The following is a 10,260-nucleotide window of genomic DNA, read 5'->3' on the forward strand; positions in this document are numbered from 1 at the left end:
ATGTATCATGTCTGTTAAATATTTTATTGTAATAAAACTACTGCTATGTCCATTCTGCATCTGTGATCAGGCTCAGCTTTTTCTCTTAGTGCCATTTACAGCTTTCATTGTATTTTTGAGGAAACATGTTTATTAATATCTGTCACCCAAAGGAGCGACCAATAATCAGGCTATCTCGAAGCTGTGTTTTTACTCATTGTAGTCTCAGTTTAAATGTTATAAAATATTTAAACTTTCCTTAAAATGAAAACAAATCTAACACCTCAAGTTCACAGCTGTGTGTGACAAAGAAGGAAACAACTACAAAACATCAGGAATTAAACATGCTGACAACACAACCATGAGACAAATTAAGAGTTTAACATTTTATTTATTATGAAAGTGGCAAAGAGAAAACAGACAATAAAACTAGCTTAAAGACAAAAGAAAAGCTACAAGTTAGTTAACAGGTAAACTTTAATCCAAAGAAAATCCTTCCAGCTGCAGCACAGATCTACTCTTCAGGGTTCAGAGAGCGAGGAAACACCTGGAATATCAGACACAAGAAACAAAGACATCAGTTTACAGTTAGGATTGTACAAAACATGAAAAGTAAAATGGCCATTCTGATACATGACTAATTTTTAATCATTTAATTAAGTGAAAAGAATCTCTACATCTACATCAAAGAGAGTTAAGATTAAAATTTAGAAGTTTGAGCATCATGTAAAAGCACGCCAAAACTAAAATGGTGGTTAATGAGATAAGACATGTTTACACATCTTTCAAATGTATAAAAAGTGATCACAGATCAACATTTACAGAGTTTTAAATATGTAGCCGTGATGTCATAAAGCCTTAAAACAGATGTTTGTAGTTTTATCTGCACCTACTTAGCATCAAGAATATGACTGTGACTTAAACAGTTAAAATACTCACCAAATGTTGAATGAAGCAGGTGAGGCAGCGTGGTGTAGCAGACATGTTCACAGCTCTTTGTTTTGTTCAGGCTGCCCCTAAAAGTGTTAAAAAAAACATCACAATTAGTTTAAACTTCAAAATGTTTGTTATTGTAAAGTGTCTGCAGATAACTTTTCTTCTGATTTGGAGATAAGTGAATAAAAATGGACTGATGAATGAAAGTTAACATTCAGCAATAAGCATGTTTCCTAATAGAAAATCATTTACATTAAAGAAGACAATTGAAACAGCTTGAACAAACTTTAAAAACTGTTTTATTTAAAATGTAAATCAAACATTTGTAACATTCTCTCTGTAGAGCTGCTGGTTGAGTGTGTGAAGAACAAAGACTTAAAGAAGGTGAGTGACAGTTTCATCTCTCACTACAGACCTTTGCACCTCATTTCTACATACTCACATGTGTCTTTGAATTGAATCATCAGCTGCAGGAGCTGCACCTGAAGGGAGCCGGCCTCACGTCACTCCACTCGTCCGGCTGCAGGTGACGTCATCACGCTGCCAGTGCAGGAAGCAAAGAGATGGTCCTCTACATCCTCCACAGGTGTGTACAGTCCTCCACCTGTTTGATGTACGTAGGTTAACAGTCAGACAAACTCCATTAAACGATGAGTGAGTCAGGATGTTAGTTACTCTTTTGATTTATTCACCAGATTGAAGGAGTGAAAACTACAAGACACAAGAACATTTAGTTTAGTCATTACCAAAGTTCTACAATAAACAATAAACTAATACAGGACAGAAGAAAGCTTAGTTGTTACTAATGCTAAGCCACATGTTATTCTACATCAATCAGATGCAATACGCAACAAATTATAACAAGGCTAATGTTAAGCTACATGCTAAACCTTAACTTCAGTAAAGTGAAGGAACTTACATTTCTGTTGCTGCGTGCTGTGTGCAGTCTTGAAGACTAAAGAAGGAACCCTTAACTTCCTGCTTCCTTTATAGGTGGGCACTTCCTGTTTGAACAGTCACTTCCTGTTTGAACAGTCACTTCCTGTAGCAGTACCTGTACCTTTAAGAGTATACCAAATAACCAGGTGTAGCTCATTAGAAGAATCCTTAGTTGTTGTTTTTTTTTACCATTAATGAATGTATGTGGATTCTTTTCATCATAGGTATGTATGTAGTTTTATTCAAAATAGGAATATGATGTTTTTTTCTTTCTGTATTCTAGTGTTTGAATAAATGGGAAACTTTCAATGACAGGCTTGTAAAACAATAAGTCAGTTCAATCAATCTTTATTTTGTAGAGCGCCAACTCAATACAAATGTTATCTCAAGACACTTTACAAACAGCAGGTAAGAGAGAGTCTTGTCTGGGTTAAAGGCAGGGTTGATCATTTTCTAAAAGTAGCAGTAAGTACAGATTATATTTGTGCATGAAAACATCTAACATTGAACTGAAACCATGAGGTTTTTTAAAATGTTAAACACTTTATTTAAATGTTAACAGAGTGTAGATGATGATGCTGTATCTGTGCTCTGATCTCTGTTCAGTCTATATCAATCAATCCATTGTTATTTGCATAGCGTCAACTCATAACAAGTGTTATCGAGACACTTTACAAAAAGCAGGTAAAAGACCTTACTTATTGCTATATTACAAAAATCTGGTCTATCCATCATGAGCACTTTAGCAAAGCAACAAAAGTTACAGTGGTAAGAAAAAACGGGCTTATTAAAAGGCAGAAATCTTCGGCCGGATCCCCGGCTCATGATGAAACAGCCTTCACAGGCCTAGACTGCACCAGGCTTGGAAAGGGATAGGGGGAGAGATGGGATAAGATGCAGGAAGAGGGATAGAGAGCAAGGGGGGGGGGGGGGTTGTTCTGGCAGGACATCTCGAGGAGCCTAAGAGAGCTCAAGAGCTCCCAGGAAAGTAGGTGGTTAGTGACTGAGATTTACAGATAGATACATGCAGTAATATGATGTACTGTATATGCAGAGAGAGAGTGAGAGAGAGAGAGAGAGGAGCTCAGGGTGCCAGTTCCCCTGGTGGTCTAAGCCTATAGCAGCATAACATAGCATTAAGTCTATTCTTAAAAATACAGACTGTGTCTGCCTCCCGGACCCCGGCTGGAAGGCGGTTCCAGAGGAGAGGAGCCCGATAACTGAAGGCTTTACCTCCCATAGTACATTTAGAGACTGTATAGGTACCACTAGCAGGCCTGATAACTGAAGGCTTTACCCCCCATAGTACACTTGGAGACTGTAGGTACCACTAGCAGGCCTGATAACTGAAGGCTCTACCTCCCATAGTACATTTAGAGACTGTATAGGTACCACTAGCAGGCCTGATAACTGAAGGCTTTACCCCCCATAGTACACTTAGAGACTGTAGGTACCACTAGCAGGCCTGATAACTGAAGGCTCTACCCCCCATAGTACACTTGGAGACTGTAGGTACCACTAGCAGGCCTGATAACTGAAGGCTCTACCCCCCATAGTACACTTGGAGACTGTAGGTACCACTAGCAGGCCTGATAACTGAAGGCTTTACCCCCCATAGTACACTTGGAGACTGTAGGTACCACTAGCAGGCCTGATAACTGAAGGCTTTACCTCCCATAGTACACTTAGAGACTGTAGGTACCACTAGCAGGCCTGATAACTGAAGGCTCTACCCCCCATAGTACACTTAGAGACTGTAGGTACCACTAGCAGGCCTGATAACTGAAGGCTTTACCTCCCATAGTACACTTAGAGACTGTAGGTACCACTAGTAGGCCTGCATTCTGGGACCGTAATGTTCTCGAGGGGCAGTACGGCACTAGTAGCTCCTTCAGATAAGATGGTGCCTGGCCATTTAGAGCTTTGTAGGTGAGAAGAAGGATCTTGAATTCTATTCTAGACTGTATAGGGAGCCAGTGTAGAGAAGCCAGGACAGGAGTGATGTGGTTCCTCTTCCTAGTTCTAGTCAGTACACGAGCTGCAGCGTTCTGGACTAGTTGAAGAGTCTTTAGACACTTACCAGAGCACCCTGACAAAAGAGAGTTACAATAATCCAGTCTGGAGGTAACAAATGCATGAATTAGTTTTTCTGCATCATTTTGCGACAGGATATTCCTGATCTTGGATATATTACGAAGGTGAAAATAGGCTGTTCTTGAAATTTGAGAGTTAAAGGACATATCTTGATCAAATAGAACTCCTAGATTCCTAACAGTGGTGCTAGATGCCAGGCTGATGTCACTAAGGACAGTCACATCACTAGAAAAAGTCTCTGAGGTTTTTAAGGCCTAGCACAATAACTTCAGTCTTGTCTGAGTTAAGTAGCAAAACATTTCTGGTCATCCAGGTCCTAACGTCCTTAAGGCACGTTTCTAGCTGACATAACTGACTGGTACCATCGGGCTTCATTGATTCAAACCAACTTAAAGCGGTCCCTGTAATTCCAAGTAAATGTTCTAGTCTGTGTAACAGGATCTGATAGTCAATGGTGTCAAAAGCAGCACTAAGATCTAACAAGACGAGCACAGAGAGAAGTCCCCTGTCTGAGGCTAGAAGTAGATCGTTTGTAACTCTAACTAGTGCAGTCTCAGTGCTATGGTGGACTCTAAATCCTGACTGGAACTCCTCAAATAAACTGTTGTCATGGAGAAAGTCACACAGCTGATTAGCTACCACTTTCTCCAGGATCTTTGAGATAAAAGGAAGGTTGGATATAAGCCTGTAGTTAGCTAGAGTTCCTGAATCTAGAGTAGGTTTTAAGTAGAGGTTTGATTACCGCTACTTTAAATGACTGTGGTACATAGCCTGCCAGTAAAGACATATTGATCATATCTAATATCTCTCTCTCTCTCTCTCTGCATATACAGTGATCCTCGACTTTAGGAGGCTGAAGCCCAACGTCCACCGCCCCATAAACATCAACGGTGAGATAGTGGAGGTCGTGCAGAGCTTCAAGTACCTCGGTGTCCACATCAGGGAGGACGCAACTTGGTCTGTAAACACTGCAGCGATGGCCAAGAAAGGACTCCAGAGGCTCCACTTCCTGAGGTGCCTGAAGAAAGCACGACTTCCACAACAGCTGCTGGTAAAGCAGCTATTGAGTCTGTCATCACCTACTGTATCACATCTGGCTACCCCACCAGGTAAGGGCAGGAGGTTACCAATGTTGTCTCTGATGTCTAGAATTTTGTTGTTGAAAAAGCTCATGAAGTCATTACTGCTGAGGGCTAAAGGAATACAAGGCTCAATGGAGCCATGACTCTCTGTCAGCCTGGCTACAGTGCTGAAAAGGTATCTAGGATTGCTTTTGTTTTCCTCGATTAGAGAGGAGTAGTAGGCAGCTCGAGCGTGACGTAGAGATTTATTATGACTATCCTGCCAGAATAAACGAGATTCTACCGTTTTGGTAGAGCGCCATATTCTTTCAAAATTTTGCGACGTTTGTTTTAGAGTACGAGTTTCTGAGTTGAACCATGGAGCTTGATAACCTTCTGTTTTAGGGGCGCAATCGAATCAAGAGTAACTCTCAGCGAATCCACTGCACTATCAACAAACTGATCCAGCTGAGAGGGACTAAAGCTATCGTAAGAGTTTACAACTGGGTTGAAACACAGACACAGCTTCCTTAAATCTAGCTACAGCACTATCAGATAAACTTCTACAGAGCACATTTTTATTAAGCAGACATAATTCTGGTAAGACAAAGTCATTGGATTTCAATGCCATAAGCTAAAACAAGATCCAGGGTGTGGTTAAAACGATGAGTAGGTTCGTTTACACCCTGGCTGAAACCAATAGAGTCTAATAGTGACATGAAAGCTGTGCTCAAGCTATCATTATCAACATCCACATGGATATTGAAGTCACCTACAACAATTATTCTATCACTGCTAAGGACTACATTTGATAAAAATTCAGATAGAAACTCAGAATATGGGCCAAGAGGGCGGTAAACTACAACAACTAGAACTGGCTGAAAGGTTCTTGAGACTGGATGTGAAAGACTAAGAACAAGGCTTTCAAAAGAAGAAAAACTCAGCGTTGGTCGAGGGTTAACTAAAAGACCAGAATTAAAAATAGCTCGTCCAGTGTCTCGAGGTATATGAGTTAGGGCTGGGAAATATATCGAGTTTTTAAGACATATCGATATATTTTCAAACACGATATCGGATAAGACAATATCGTTAATATGGATATAGTTTATGTTGCATTAAAATAACGTTAGAGGTGCCAGGTCACCTTTTTCTCATCTCACTGATGATGACTGTCTGTCCCTCTTAACCCTGCTCCTCCTCTCGCTCTCTTTTATTGTATTTAAGGAACTTTTTTATTTTATAATATTACTTTTTAAATTCACAATCAGGTAGTTTATTTTCCCATGTGTTTTCACTGTTAATAAAATACATATATCCATATATATATATATATGGTATGTATCAGAAAAAGCTAAAGACCCAGCTCTTTCATGAATACCTACTAACTTAATGATGATGGTCTCCATATTATTGATGATGATGATGGTAATGACGATGGTTTTTGTTTGATAACGACGACTTATAAGATGGTTTCTATACTGATTAGAGACGTCTATGTTGTGCTTTGCCTCTGGTCACTTCCTGTCAGCACCTGTGTGTCCAATCAGACTCAAAGCTGATCGTTTGCTCTTACTGACATTGTTCCCTTTTTTCTAGATCCTTGCTTGTGTTGTTCTTACTCTCTGATGTACGTCACTTTGGATAAAAGAGTCTGATAAGTGAATTGTAGAATATTGCCATTCAGCTAATCACTATCGAGATATGAGTCGAGTACTAAATGACTGGGAGGAGTGGATTCATTTAAACTAACATATTCATCCCGACACAGCCAGGTTTCAGTCAAAGTAAATCAATATGCTGATCTGATATCATTCACTAAAAGAGATTTGGGGGCTGCAGCTCTGAACTCTGTTGTTCTCCAGGTTTTAGATTTCTAACCTCTGCTGTGTTTCTAGATAATAGAGCTGCACCGTCCAAAGTTTCGGACTATGGAGTCTCCATTAATCAGAGTTTTATTCTCAGCAGGTGTGTGTGTGTCGCTGAGTGGGGAAACGGGGAAGTGTTGGTGGGGAACCATGTTCTTCTCTCAGACAGCTCGGGAGCTACAGCTCGGGAGCTACAGGTACAGGCTAACTCACCTCACAAAACTGAAAATAAACTACATTTCTTACATGTATCATTATCACTGAAGGAGGACGAGCAGTAACGTAACTTCGTAACGTAACATGTGACACGCGGAGCAGCAGACGGAGAAGCCAGTGTAAACAAAGCTAACTGCTAAGCTAAGCTAAGCTCAGAGTCGGTAAAATAAACTAAACTGTTACGCAGGTTTGTCGCTAAAGAGAGAAAAAGTGTTTTTCGATTACGTTTGTTTGTCTGAACGTACAGTGTGTGTTGGAAACAACAGTCTTAAGTCGTGAGAAACTAGGCAGAATTAACAATTAAGCGTTTAGCTCTAACGATCAGCACTGAGCAACACAGTACAGCGGAGAACAGGAAATGACGCAATACGCTCACCCGTAGCACGTAGCACGTAGCAGCCTCAGTGAGGTGGGGTCTATTTATACCTTCCTGTCAGAAACACAAGAACACACCGAAAGAAGCTACTGCTAACTATACAAGATATAAAAACAACATCAAAGTTATACTGGCTTTTTAATTCAATATTTTATTGTTGTTATATGTCGTTTACATTTTTTTTAGTAAGTAAATACATTAAATACATTATATATATTACATTATATTATGTATAGTACATTATATATATTATGTACAGTACATTATATTATGTATAGTACATTATATTATGTATAGTACATTATATTATGTATAGTACATTATATATATTATGTACAGTACATTATATTATGTATAGTACATTATATATATTATGTATAGTACATTATATTATGTATAGTACATTATGTATAGTACATTATATATATTATGTATAGTACATTATATTATGTATAGTACATTATATTATGTATAGTACATTATATATATTACATTATATTATGTATAGTACATTATATATAGTACATTACATTATATATATTACATTATATATAGTACATTATATATATTACACAGTACATTATATATTATATATATTACATTAGATTATGTATAGTACATCATATATATTACATTACATATAGTACATTATATTACATATAGTACATTATATATATTACATTACATATAGTACATCATATATATTACATTATATTATGTATAGTACATTATATATAGTACATTATATGAAGTAAGTTTCATCCAACACTTGGATGAAAAAAGGGTCTGAGATCTTAAGAAACCCTTGATTTTCTCTTTCATAATTTGGCATGACCAGAATTCCTGCTGGAAGCTGGAATTGAACCAGCATTTCCACTTTAGGGCGTGGGTGCTTTGGTTTGGACTATTCCACTCGGCCACCGACTCCTTCACACTAGCAGATGTGTTCCGGGCGTATTTATCATCGTCATTTCAGATCTTGACTTTAAAATTTGCCTGATAAGATTCAAACCCTCCATCTCCAGACACAGCGGGATTCAAACCCAGGCCCGCCACCTACGGAGCTTGGAATCCTCAATCTTAACCACTACACTACTGACTCCTTCACACTTGGAGATGTGTTCCGGGCGTATTTATCATCGTCATTTCAGATTCTGACTTTAAAATTCACTGAGTCCTGATAAGATTCGAACCCACGACCTCCAGACTCCAAGTCCTCCTTCTATCCCCTGAGCCACAGAGACAGACTGTGTTTCTCATGCTGGATCTGTGTGTTGTTCTGTTCAAGTCTAAGATTTTTTTTTTTAAATATATGTTAAATAAATGATTTATATTTATGGCCTGCAGTGGCCAGACAAGAATAAACAGCAACATAACAGTAACATCTGGTATTATGATAAACATAGTAGTGTCTGTCATGGCGCTGTGACGTCCTGCCCTCTGTCTGCATTTGTTTGGTAGAAAGTAGGCGGAGTCAGGAAGGCCATTAGTCCAACTGGGTACACCTGAGTCCATCAGGACTCTGCTTATAAGTGTCTTCCAGTCTAACTTGTCTCCCCTCTCTTTCTCTCTTTCTCCACCAACTGGTTTGCTTTTGTTCCCACTTTACAACACAACACAACACTCATCCATAAACAGTCTCTTATAGCAATGCCAATAAATATCTATGCTTAAGAATCTTCTTGTGAAATAACAGCAATATTGACCAGAAGGATTTAATTTAATTTAATCACAACTCAATCCACTTTCTTTTTTATTAAATACAACATATTGATTCTGACGTGTTGGAGATCTACAACATGGACAGCGTTCACTTGGAGCCTCCTTCAAACTTGGGCTCTGAAACAAAAGAGAGAGAGAAAAAGAATCATGTGTATCTGGAGTATTTACACGATGATAAGTGAAGCCAACGCGAGCGTACCTTTTGCTCCACCACGATTCTTTTTCTTTAATAACTGCTGTGAATAAATTAAGCAGCTGCAGCCGACCACACGCACACAGACTAACATCGTCTTTTTTTTTTTTTTTCATCCATCTTCACCCATTTTCAAGTGTCAGAGTAAAGTGGCCTGGTGTACCGAACACTGTGAAGCATTCGCACTCATCATTTAATCATCGCACCTCGTCCTTTGATTGATGCCTAATGAATGCCCGGGGCCTCGGTTTACAAGACGATCGCTAACACGGCCCCGCTAATGGGTTCTGCCCGCCTGCCAGACAGACCTTGCTTCAGGCAGACGAGTCGGCGCTCGCGCTGCGGCTCGGAGGCCATTAATTCTATGGTTTCTAATGCGGAGATGGCACCCTGACAGCAGCCGTAACAGACAGAACCAACCCCAAAAAAAAAAATCCATATTCTGAGCTGGACGCCACTTAAACGTTCAGATCTGTTCCACATTTGTTAACAAAAAAAAACCCAGAAAAAAAAAGACAATCCAGCTCTGAGCTCGTAATGTAAACAAGGCTGCCAGTCATTTTCAACGGCATCTCTCTCCAAGCACTTTCACAATTAGCCACCAATTTTCTCATCACCAAGAGCAACCCGGCAGTTACGGCCTGAAATTAGTCAAAGACAGGCGGCCTTTATGTCTTAAAAACACTGCACGGATATTCCAGCTCTTTTGATGAACGATTGAAAGCTCTTCCTTCTTTTTTAAAAACACCAGCCAAGATATTATTTTAACACGCACAACTGTTTACTGCTGTGTTTGTTGCTCTGCTTTTAAAGTCGCCATGAAATAATCCAGCGTTCCTTCACATATATTTCAATAAATCGCAATTTTCTTCATCTGAA

At 39.2% G+C, this 10,260-nt stretch overlaps 1 long non-coding RNA gene across 1 annotated transcript; it reads right to left on the minus strand.

Moving 5' to 3' along the window:
- Positions 1–449: 449 nt before the first annotated feature.
- LOC132959678 (uncharacterized) lies at positions 450–1,869 on the minus strand. Its single transcript, XR_009667060.1, has 4 exons — positions 1,835–1,869; positions 1,358–1,626; positions 919–995; positions 450–526 (listed from the first exon to the last, which is right to left on the minus strand). It is a non-coding gene; the product is annotated as an uncharacterized LOC132959678 (long non-coding RNA).
- Between the last annotated feature and the right edge of the window lie 8,391 nt (positions 1,870–10,260).

This window comes from Labrus mixtus, chromosome 24, assembly GCF_963584025.1.
Source record: "Labrus mixtus chromosome 24, fLabMix1.1, whole genome shotgun sequence".
NCBI classification, from domain to species: domain Eukaryota; kingdom Metazoa; phylum Chordata; class Actinopteri; order Labriformes; family Labridae; genus Labrus; species Labrus mixtus.